A 10081-nucleotide genomic window follows, 5' to 3' on the forward strand; every position below is an offset into this window, starting at 1 on the left:
CGCACAGGAAGGTGGATGAGTGAGATTTGGGAATCGAGTCTTCGAGTTGAGTGGAGACAGAAGATCATACTAGCTCAAATCCAACGGTCGGCCGTTAGGAGAGGCCAAATCGTGTGTGCACCCCTTTCTAACATTTAGAATATTTTTATTATCGCACCGACTTTTTCATTGGAACAGCCATTTAAGCCGCCTTGTAAGGCTTGTAACAGTAGCAATACTCGAGTATTTGTTTTACACTCTAATTGATAGAGGAAAAATTATAGTTCAACAAGAAAAGTAAACAGAGGCTGACATCAATCAAACGCGACATTGGGTGGCCGGGATTTCAGGTGCACGAGCAGAGCGTTTTAGGCTATACATGACCATGTCAAAGACCCCGCCTATGGCCGCAAATCTGAGCCCGTTGCGGAGGGCCACGCGTGGCCCGTGATGCATGGAGAAGAGGGTGTCGGTGACTCCCAGGGCGACCGTGCTTTCAAAGGGGTAACCCAGGGACACTTGCTGCACGGTGCACCTAGTCGCCTAGACAACGCCAAACCAGGCTGCCCAACGGCCGACGGCGAGCGCGTTCTCGGGGACGGCCAGAAAGCCGCCGGCGAGGCGGCTCCCGTTTAGGGAGGTGCAGACGCCCTCGACGAAGTGGACAGCGGAGCCGAAAATGGCGCCAATGATGGCCTCCTCGCGCACCTGGTCGATGACGTTCGGTGCCGGCATCTCCCCGCCCGTCGGTCTCGTCGTGCCCATGGATCGATCGGCTTCTTGGTAGGTTTCCGGCGGCAGAGGTGGGGTGGCTGTGGCTTGGATTACAAGTTGGCGAAGCGATCTAGATCGGGGGTTTGTAGAAGTAGTTTGGACGTCTCGACCCGAGTCTAGGGCAGTTGGCAATATATGGAGTGCGTGCCCTGTACGTCCCGTATACGTGTAGAACTGTAGATAGAGTTTCCAAGGGCAAATAGATTTTTCAATGTATACCTACTACAGAAGGCAAGGACTTTGTACAAAGAACGTTCCGGTGTCGCTCCGTGCAGGGCTCAATCTAGTAAAGTTTGAGGGGCAATGTAGTACAGAATTTGAGTATAGGGTTAAACCCTGACACGACGAGCGTCTAGTCTTTCTACATACGCGCGCGCGGTACCACCTTTCCTTACTCCTTAACGGTGCCCAGCGAATCGAGCAATAGGTTAGACTCCTCGAAGAGACCTCCATTCAATGGTGGCGGCGGCGCTGCCTTCGCTGTTAAGGAAAATGATGACGTGGCCTAACGGCACCGTTTGGACAAAACCGATCAAAACGACGCGGTTGGTCCTTATCAGACAGAAGTGCCACCCCCCCCCCCTCTCTCTCTCTCCCCTGCTCTCTTCGTCGCATTCGCTGACCAGGTTGCTCGACGCCGACCGCCATGGTTTCGTAGAACGATGGTGACACTAGCTAGGATGTGCAACTTCGTCTACAATCCTACCAGTGAGATGTGCAACTTCGTCTACTATCCCAGCTAACTATTTAGAAGTCAGTGTGCAATTTTTCCTCTACTCTTTTTTTTCGGGGAACTTTTCCTCTACTCGTGGATGTGCAATTTTCACTGCTGAGCCCTGCCCCAACTACTTTGGCAGTGAGATGTGCAACTTTGTCTGCTGCCTCGACCAACTGTCTAGGAATCAAAATGGTAGATTTGGATTATTTGGATGCTTTGGAGCTAGGCATCTTGGAGGAGTGTGCAACTCCGGGCCTCGTCCTCCTACATTGGTGATATACACTCCAACATCTCGCACACCCACCAACACCCACCATTCATGCATCTTCACTCTCCTAGCATGGAGGATCTTATTGGTGAAGTTGTTAATGAGAGGAGAATGTGTTAAGCATGCTCCTCCACGCCACCGCTGATTCACCAGCTCCAGATCTGCCACATCCATGAAGCTCATACCCTCCTGACCCGTCTATGTCGTCGTTGTGGTGGATCGAGAGGATGCCGCCACTCTCTTGTTCCCTGGCTCGTGTTGATCGACAACATGAACGGCTTCAATGGGCGCCACTGCTTGGGAGTTGGTTGTTAGGGAGCCACGCAAAGACAGCCAGATCACATGAAGATGGGTGAGTGAGATTTGAGAATCGGGGCTTCGTGTTGAGTGGAGAGAGAAGATCATACAAGCTCAAATCCAACAGTCCACAAAAGGCTGCTCGGAGAGGCCAAATCACATGCACTTTCTAGCATTTTTTTTATTATTGCACCGAGTTTTCCATTGAAAAGGCTACTTGCCCGTGCCTTGTATAGTACTACAACTTTTTCACTAAAGTTGTACTAAATCAGCAACACTTATTCTGTGACGGAGAAAGTAAGAGTTAACATTACAATAGTATTTGTTTTACACTCCAATCTACAAATGAAAAATTACAGTGTACAAGCAAAGTAAACACAAGCTAACATCAATCAAACACGACATGGGCTGGCAGGAACCCCAGATGTGCAAGCAGAGCGTTTTTGGCTATAAACGGCCATGTCAAGGACCCCGCCCATCGCCGCAGCTATGAGCCCGGTGCGAAGGGCCACGCGTGACCGGTGATGCATGGCGAAGAGGGTTTGGGCGACTCCTAAGGCGGCCGTGTTTCCGAAGGGATATCCCGGTGACACGTGCTGGACGGTGCACTTGGTCGACTGGGCAACGCCAAACCAGGCTGCCCAACGGCCCACGTAGAGCGCGTTCATGGGACCGCCAGAAAGCCGCCGGCAAGACGGTTCCCGTTTGGGGAGGTGCAGACGCCCTTGACGAAGTAGTAGATGGAGCCGAAAGTGGCGCCAACGATGGCCTCGTCGCGCACCTGGTCGAAGATGTTCGGTGCCGGCATCTCCCAGCCCGTCGGTCTCGTCGTGTCCATGGATCGATCGGCTTCTTGGTGGGTTTCCGGCGGCGGGGTGTTGTGGCGAAGCGAACTAAATCGGGGATTTGCAGTTTGGACGTCTCGACCCGAGTCTAGGGCAGTTGGCAATATATGTAGTACGTACCCTACATGTACGTCCCGTATACGACTGGGTAGATGCCGCTTTTTCGAAGCCGTTGCGTTGCTGATTACCAATACGTGTAGTCGTGTAGATAGAGTTTGCCTTGTTCACGTCATATCTGAATCGACAAAAAGGTATATGATTAATAATCTAGTAAATTTTGAGGAGCAATGAAGTACTTCCTCTGTTCGGAATTACTTGTCTCGGATATGGATGTATCTAGAACTAAAATACGTCTAGATACATCCATTTCTGCGACAAATAATTTCGAACGAAGGGAGTACATAATTTGAGTATAGGGTTAAAGTCTGACACGACGAGCGTCTATAGTCTTTCTATATATGCACGGTACCACCTTTCCTTATATTCCCTAACGGAGCTCAGCGAATCTAGCAATAGGTTAGACTCCACGGGGAGACCTCGATTCAATGGCGGCGGTGCTGCCTTCGCCGTTCAGGAACATGTCGTCCTGCGCCGCGGAGTGCCGAGTCCGCGGAGAAGCCACCGTCCACAGGCGGGCCAAAACCCACGCAAACAAGCGGTGCATCGTGAAACTGCTAGGTAAGTTGGTCGCGAGCTATGAGCTGGGCAAGACAGGCTCCAGGGCAGGCGCAAGCGTCCAGCACGAGGCGCCCGCAGGGGATCTACGAGGTGTTCCCGATCCACGACCCCAAGGCCACCTTCGGGAGCCGCCGGGCCTGCAGCGACGCCGTCCACAGGATGCTGAGGGAGACGCCGGTCCTTGAGGGGTTCGATCTCGCCCGCGCCAACTGGGGGGACGAGTTCCTGCCCGAAAATGTCGCCCGGCTCGTCCTTCGTTGAATGAAATATGCCCTAGAGGCAATAATAAAGTTATTATTTATTTCCTTATATCATGATAAATGTTTATTATTCATGCTATAATTGTATTATCCGGAAACATAATACTTGTGTGAATACATAGACAAACTAAACGTCACTAGTGTGCCTCTACTTGACTAGCTCGTTAATCAAAGATGGTTATGTTTCCTAACCATAGACATGTGTTGTCATTTGATTAACGGGATCACATCATTAGGAGAATGATGTGATTGACATGACCCATTCCATTAGCTTAGCACCCGATCGTTTAGTATGTTGCTATTGCTTTCTTCATGACTTATACATGTTTCTATGACTATGAGATTATGCAACTCCCGTTTGCCGGAGGAACACTTTGTGTGCTACCAAACGTCACAACGTAACTGGGTGATTATAAAGGAGCTCTACAGGTGTCTCCAAAGATACATGTTGGGTTGGCGTATTTCGAGATTAGGATTTGTCACTCCGATTGTCGGAGAGGTATCTCTGGGCCCTCTCAGTAATGCACATCACATAAGCCTTGCAAGCATTGCAAATAATGAGTTAGTTGCGAGATGATGTATTACGGAACGAGTAAAGAGACTTGCCGGTAACGAGATTGAACTAGGTATTGAGATACCGACGATCGAATCTCGGGCAAGTAACATACCGATGACAAAGGGAACAACGTATGTTATTATGCGGTCTGACCGATAAAGATCTTCATAGAATATGTAGGAGCCAATATGAGCATCCAGGTTCCGCTATTGGTTATTGACTGGAGACGTGTCTCGATCATGTCTACATTGTTCTCGAACCCGTAGGGTCCGCACGCTTAACGTTACGATGACAGTTTCATTATGAGTTTATATATTTTGATGAACCGAAGTTTGTTCGGAGTCCCGGATATGATCACGGACATGACGAGGAGTCTCAAAATGGTCGAGACATAAAGATTGATATATTGGAAGCCTACGTTTGGACATCGGAAGTGTTCCGGGTGAAATCGGCATTTTACCGGAGTACCGGGAGGTTACCGGAACCCCCCGGTAACCTAATGGGCCTTAATGGGCCTAGTGGAGGAAGAGGAGAGGAGGCCTAGGGGCTGCCGCGCGCCCCTCCCCCCCAAGTCCGAATTGGACAAGGAGGGGGGCGACGCCCCCTTTCCTTTCTTCCCTCTCCTCCTCCCCCCAAGTCCTAATCCAACTAGGGAAAGGTGGGGAGTCCTACTCCTGGTAGGAGTAGGACTCCTCCGGCGTGCCTCCTCCTAGGGCCGGCCGCACCCCCCCCTTTGCTCCTTTATATACGGAGGCAGGGGGCACCTCTAGACACACAAGTTGATCCTCGTGATCGTTTTCTTAGCCGTGTGCGGTGCCCCCTTCCACCATACTCCTCGATAATATTGTAGCGGTGCTTAGGCGAAGCCCTGCGACGGTAGAACATCAAGATCGTCACCACATCATCGTGCTGACGGAACTCTTCCCCGACACTTTGCTGGATCAGAGTCCGGGATCGTCATCGAGCTGAACGTGTGCTAAAACTCGGAGGTGCCCTAGTTTCGGTGCTTGATCGGTCGGGCCGTGAAGACGTACGACTACATCAACCGCGTTGTCATAACGCTTCCGCTGTCGGTCTACGAGGGTACGTAGACAACACTCTCCCCTCTCGTTTCTATGCATCACCATGATCTTGCGTGTGCGTAGGAATTTTTTTGAAATTACTACGTTCCCCAACAGTGGCATCCGAGCCTAGGTTTTATGTGTTGATGTTATATGCACGAGTGGAACACAAGTGAGTTATGGGTGATATAAGTCATACTGCTTACCAGCATATCATACTTTGGTTCGGCGGTATTGTTGGATGAAGCGGCCCGGACCGACATTACGCGTACGCTTACACGAGACTGGTTCTACCGACATGCTTTGCACACAGGTGGCTGGCGGGTGTCAGTTTCTCCAACTTTAGTTGAACCGAGTGTGGCTATGCCCGGTCCTTGCGAAGGTTAAAACAGCACCAACTTGACAAACTATCGTTGTGGTTTTGATGCGTAGGTAAGATTGGTTCTTGCTTAAGCCCGTAGCAGCCACGTAAAACTTGCAACAAACAAAGTAGAAGACGTCTAACTTGTTTTTGCAGGGCATGTTGTGATGTGATATGGTCAAGACATGATACTAAATTTTATTGTATGAGATGATCATGTTTTGTAACCGAGTTATCGGCAACTGGCAGGAGCCATATGGTTGTCGCTTTATTGTATGCAATGCAATTGCGATGTAATGCTTTACTTTATCACTAAATGGTAGTGATAGTCGTGGAAGCATAAGATTGGAGAGACGACAACGATGCTATGATGGTGATCAAAGTGTCGCGCCGGTGACGATGGTGATCATGACGGTGCTTCAAAGATGGAGATCGCAAGCACAAGATGATGATGGCCATATCATATCACTTATATTGATTGCATGTGATGTTTATCTTTTATGCATCTTATCTTGTTTTGATTGACGGTGGCATTTTAAGATGATCTCTCACTAATTATCAAGAAGTGTCCTCCCTGAGTATGCACCGTTGCGAAAGTTCTTTGTGCTGAGACACCACGTGATGATCGGGTGTGATAGGCTCTACGTTCAAATACAACGGGTGCAAAACAGTTGCACACGCGGAATACTCAGGTTATACTTGACGAGCCAAGCATATACAGATATGGCCTCAGAACACGGAGACCGAAAGGTCGAGCGTGAATCATATAGTAGATATGATCAACATAGTGATGTTCACCAATGAAACTACTCCATCTCACGTGATGATCGGACATGGTTTAGTTGATTTGGATCACGTGATCACTTAGAGGATTAGAGGGATGTCTATCTAAGTGGGAGTTCTTAAGTAATATGATTAATTGAACTTTAATTTATCATGAACTTAGTCCTGGTAGTATTAGCATATCTATGTTGTAGATCAATAGCTCGCGTTGTTGCTTTCATATGTTTATTTTGATATGTTCCTAGAGAAAATTGTGTTGAAAGATGTTAGTAGCAATGATGCGGATTGGATCCGTGATTTGAGGTTTATCCTCATTGCTGCACAGAAGAATTATGTTCTTGATGCACCGCTAGGTGACAGACCTATTGCAGAAGCAGATGCAGACGTTATGAACGTTTGGCTAGCTCAATATGATGACTACTTGATAGTTTAGTGCACCATGCTTAACGGCTTAGAATCAGGACTTCAAAGACGTTTTGAACGTCATGGACCATATGAGATGTTCCAGGAGTTGAAGTTAATATTTCAAGCAAATACCCGAGTTGAGAGATATGACGTCTCCAACAAGTTCTATAGCTAAAAGATGGAGGAGAATCGCTCAACTAGTGAGCATGTGCGCAGATTGTCTGGGTACTACAATCGCTTGAATCAAGTGGGAGTTAATCTTCCACATAAGATAGTGATTGACAGAATTCTCTAGTCACCATCACCAAGTTAGTAGAACTTCATGATGAACTATAGTATGCAAGGGATGACGAAAACGACTCCCGAGCTTGTCATGATGATGAAATTGATGAAGGTAAAAATCAAAAAAGAGCATCAAGTGTTGATGGTTGACAAGACCACTAGTTTCAAGAAAAGGGCAAAGGAAAAAGAGGAACTTCAAGAAAAACAGCAAGCAAGTTGCTGCTCAAGTGAAGAAGCCCAAGTCTGGTCCTAAGCCTGAGACTAAGTGCTTCTACTGCAAAGGGACTGGTCACTGGAAGCGGAACTGCCCCAAGTGATTGGCGGATAAGAAGGATGGCAAAGTGAACATAAGTATATTTGATATACATGTTATTGATGTGTACTTTACTAGTCTTTATAGCAACCCCTCATTATTAGATACTAGTTCAGTTTCTAAGATTAGTAACTCGAAACGGGAGTTGCAGAATAAACAGAGACTAGTTAAGGGTGAAGTGACGATGTGTGTTGGAAGTGGTTCCAAGATTGATATGATCATCATCACATACTCCCTATACTTTCGGGATTAGTGTTGAAACTAAATAAGTGTTATTTGGTGTTTGCGTTGAGCATGAATATGATTTGATCGTAATTATTGCAATACGGTTGAGGGAGTCCTGGATTAGGGGGTGTCCGGATGGCCGGACTATACCTTCAGCCGGACTCCTGGACTATGAAGATACAAGATTGAAGACTTCGTCCCGTGTCCGGGAGGGACTTTCCTTGGCGTGGAAGGCAAGCTTGGCGATACGGATATGTGGATCTCCTACAATTGTAACCGACTTTGTGTAACCCTAACCCTCTCCGGTGTCTATATAAACCGGAGGGTTTTAGTCCGTAGGACAACATACAGAACAACAATCATACCATAGGCTAGCTTCTAGGGTTTAGCCTCTCCGATCTCGTGGTAGATCTACTCTTGTACTACCCATATCATCAATATTAATCAAGCAGGACGTAGGGTTTTTGTAACACCCCGGATGTAACTTTCCCTATTTGTACTCCAACTCTTGCCGTTTCCGGCGTTAAGTTATATTTATTTCTCGGGTTCGGGTTTTTGTCTCCGTGTGTTGTTGTCTTTGTCATGCATCTCATATCATGTCATCATGTGCATTGCATTTGCATACATGTTCGTCTCATGCATTCGAGCATTTTCCCCGTTGTCCGTTTTGCATTCTGGCGCTTCGTTCTCCTCCGGTGGTCATTTCTAGCCTTCTTTCGTGTGTGGGGATTAAACATTTCCGGATTGGACCGAGACTTGCCGAGCGGCCTTGATTTACTACCGGTAGACCGCCTGTCAAGTTTCGTACCATTTGGACTTCGTTTGCTACTCCAACGGTTAACCGAGGGACCGAAAAGGCCTCGTGTGTGTTGCAGCCCAACATCCCTTCATTTTGGCCCAAAACCCACCAAACTCTGCTCCATGTCCTAGAGCGTTCGATCATGATCGCGTGGCCGAAAACCGCACCTCATTTGGACTCTCCTAACTCCACTTATGCCTATAAATAGCCCCCCATTTCGGATCTCGGATCTCTCCCCGTCCAACCCTAGCTAAAAAAAAAGATCTCCGCGCCGAGCCGGACACGTCCGACCTGGCCGGACAAAAATCGCCGCACCCGCCGCCGCCACGTCAGCACCGCGGGACCGCTTCGCCGCCGGCCCGGGAGGCCCGATCCGGGCCCCCGAGGCCCATCCGCCGCCGCGCCGCGCCAGGGCGACCCCGCCGCGACATCGCCGCCTCCTCCGCCGCGAAGACCGCCGTCGCCCACGTCCAAGTTCGACGCCGGCCGCCGCATCCGCCGTCGCTCGCCGCCGTCACGCTGGCGCCGCGCCCCGCCGCCGTGCACCGCCCCCACCGCCTCGAAGTCGCCGCCCCGGCGAGCCCCCACACCGGTCGGCCAAGCCCCGGCCCTCTCCTTCCTCTCCGGCGACGTGAACAGCTCCGGCCACCACGTTGACGAACTCCGGCGATCTCCTCGTGAAGCGTGCAGATCTCAGATCCAAAATATCTCGGTTGACTTTTTCCTCAGAAATCCTAATTTTTGTGCCTACTTTGACCTGCAGTAACTTTGCATTCATAGCTCCGATTTGGGCATATAATATATCAAAATGTTCGTCTCGACGAGTACATCATTTCATTCCATTGCATCATTTTCATTGAGTTCATCTTGATGCCCGAAATGCTGTTAGAAGGAGGCTTCGTGAGTTAATTGTCAGATCTGCTAGTTCATCTTAGACTTTTATCATTTTTGCCATGTTTATTGTGTGCATGATATGCCTGTGAGTCCTTCATATGTTTTGTTAAGCATTTTGTCTTCTTTCCAGAGGTGCAAACCATGCATTTTTAGGATGTGTGTGGTGACTTGTGCAAGCTTGCAAAGTGAGGCACCCGGGAAATCTGTTTTCAGAGACTTAGTTGTTTTCACTAAGTTTGGGATATTTTAGTTCATGATGCCATATGTTCAGCTTGTTTCCTAGTGATCCGTGCCTCTTTTGAGGATGATCAGTAAAGGAGTTTTGTTAATCATGTTATGCTCTATCCATCCTTGTCTTTGTTTGCAATTGTGGTGCACCCTAGCTTGAGTCAATCGAGCTCTATTTTTGCTTCATGGTGAATCTGGGCAGATCGTCAACTCGTTTGCGATTTTGCCGATGTTAGTGTAGTTGATCCGTGCATGCTATGCCATTGTTATTGCCATGTCTAGCTAGATTTTTATGCCTTCTTAATGGATGTATGCCTTCCTTGCCATGACTTGCACCGTGGTGAGTGCATCGAGC

Source organism: Triticum urartu, chromosome 4 (genome assembly GCF_003073215.2).
Source record: "Triticum urartu cultivar G1812 chromosome 4, Tu2.1, whole genome shotgun sequence".
Taxonomy (NCBI): domain Eukaryota; kingdom Viridiplantae; phylum Streptophyta; class Magnoliopsida; order Poales; family Poaceae; genus Triticum; species Triticum urartu.